This window comes from Zingiber officinale, chromosome 11B (genome assembly GCF_018446385.1).
Source record: "Zingiber officinale cultivar Zhangliang chromosome 11B, Zo_v1.1, whole genome shotgun sequence".
Taxonomy (NCBI): Eukaryota; Viridiplantae; Streptophyta; class Magnoliopsida; order Zingiberales; family Zingiberaceae; genus Zingiber; species Zingiber officinale.
Window position 1 is genome coordinate 19800157 of NC_056007.1, and position 2768 is coordinate 19802924.

Sequence of the window (2768 nt, forward strand, 5' to 3'; positions counted from 1 at the left end):
AGAAAATTAGGAACCCATAGAAACTTGTTTCATGAAATTCCGAGATCTTTCCAAACAAATTTTCTTTTATTATTTATTTTTTTAAATTTGGGACGAATTCCAGATTCGTCCCAAAATCTGGGACGAATCTAGAAATTCGTCCCAAATTTTGGGACGAATTCCTGGATTCGTCCCAAATTTTGGGACGAATCCAGGATTCGTCCCAAATTTAAGAAAAATAAAAATTAAAAGAAAAATCATTTGGAAGGCCTAAATATGGACCTAACGATCTCGGAATTTCATGAAACAAGTTTCTTTGGGTTTCTAATTTTCTTATGATCTTAAAAATACCCTCATCCGTAATTTTAATCTCATATATTTAGTGTGGTGATTTTTTAACCCGAATTTGACCTAATTCAGGTTAAAAAACACGAAACACAATATATAATTTTAAAATTAAGGAAGAGGATATATTTATGAATAAGGGAAAATAAGAAACTTATAGACTCTTGTTTCATGAAATTCTGACATTTGTAGATCTATATTTTTAGTTTTAAACACATATTCAAACATGCGTTACACGCTAACATACTTAATTAATATTAAACTATCTATGTTTCACGAAATATGGACCTAACGATCTCGGAATTTCATGAAATAAGTTTCTATAGGTTCCTAATTTTCTTATAATCTTAAAAATATATTCATCCATAATTTTAACATATTATATTGAGTGCGGTGAATTTTTTATTACAAATTAGGTCATATTGATGTTAAAAAATCACCACACTTAATTTATTAGGTTAAAATTCAGATTTAGGATATTTTTATGATCATGAGAAAATTAGGAATCCATAGAAACTTGTTTCATGAAATTCCGAGATCATTAGGTACATATTTAGGCCTTCAGAATGATTTTTCTATCATTTTTTATTTTTTTTAAATCTGGGACGAATCCTGGATTCGTCCCAAATTTAAGAAAAATAAAATATAAAAGAAAATTTATTTGGAAGTCCTAAATATGGACCTAACGATCTCGGAATTTCATGAAACAAGTTTCTATAGATTTCTAATTTTCTCGTGATCTTAAAAATATCTTTATCCATAATTTTAACATAATATATTAAATGCGGTGAATTTTTTATTATGAATTTGGTCAAATTCGGGTTAAAAAATCACCATACTAAATATATGAGGTTAAAATTTTGGATGAGGATATTTTTAAGATCATGAGAAAATTAGGAACCCATAGAAACTTGTTTCATGAAATTCCGAGATCGTTAGGTCCATATATAGGCCTTCCAAATAAATTTTCTTTTATTTTTTATTTTTTTAAATTTGGGACGAATTCCAGATTCGTCCCAAAATCTGGGACGAATCCAGAAATTTGTCCCAAATTTTGGGACGAATTCCTGGATTCGTCCCAAATTTTGGGACGAATCCAGGATTCGTCCCAAATTTAAGAAAAATAAAAATTAAAAGAAAAATCATTTGGAAGGCCTAAATATGGACCTAACGATCTCGGAATTTCATGAAACAAGTTTCTTTGGGTTTCTAATTTTCTTATGATCTTAAAAATACCCTCATCCGTAATTTTAATCTCATATATTTAGTGTGGTGATTTTTTAACCCGAATTTGACCTAATTCAGGTAAAAAAACACGAAACACAATATATAATTTTAAAATTAAGGAAGAGGATATATTTATGAATAAGGGAAAATAAGAAACTTATAGACTCTTGTTTCATGAAATTCTGACATTTGTAGATCTATATTTTTAGTTTTAAACACATATTCAAACATGCGTTACACGCTAACATACTTAATTAATATTAAACTATCTATGTTTCACGAAATATGGACCTAACGATCTCGGAATTTCATGAAATAAGTTTCTATAGGTTCCTAATTTTCTTATAATCTTAAAAATATATTCATCCATAATTTTAACATATTATATTGAGTGCGGTGAATTTTTTATTACAAATTAGGTCATATTGATGTTAAAAAATCACCACACTTAATTTATTAGGTTAAAATTCAGATTTAGGATATTTTTATGATCATGAGAAAATTAGGAATCCATAGAAACTTGTTTCATGAAATTCCGAGATCATTAGGTACATATTTAGGCCTTCAGAATGATTTTTCTATCATTTTTTATTTTTTTTAAATCTGGGACGAATCCTGGATTCGTCCCAAATTTAAGAAAAATAAAATATAAAAGAAAATTTATTTGGAAGGCCTAAATATTGACCTAACGATCTCGGAATTTCATGAAACAAGTTTCTATGGATTTCTAATTTTCTCGTGATCTTAAAAATATCTTTATCCATAATTTTAACATAATATATTAAATGCGGTGAATTTTTTATTATGAATTTGGTCAAATTCGGGTTAAAAAATCACCATACTAAATATATGAGGTTAAAATTTTGGATGAGGATATTTTTAAGATCATGAGAAAATTAGGAACCCATAGAAACTTGTTTCATGAAATTCCGAGATCGTTAGGTCCATATATAGGCCTTCCAAATAAATTTTCTTTTATTTTTTATTTTTTATTTTTTTAAATTTGGGACGAATTCCAGATTCGTCCCAAAATCTGGGACGAATCTAGAAATTCGTCCCAAATTTTGGGACGAATCCAGGATTCGTCCCAAATTTAAGAAAAATAAAAATTAAAAGAAAAATCATTTGGAAGGCCTAAATATGGACCTAACGATCTCGGAATTTCATGAAACAAGTTTCTTTGGGTTTCTAATTTTCTTATGATCTTAAAAATACCC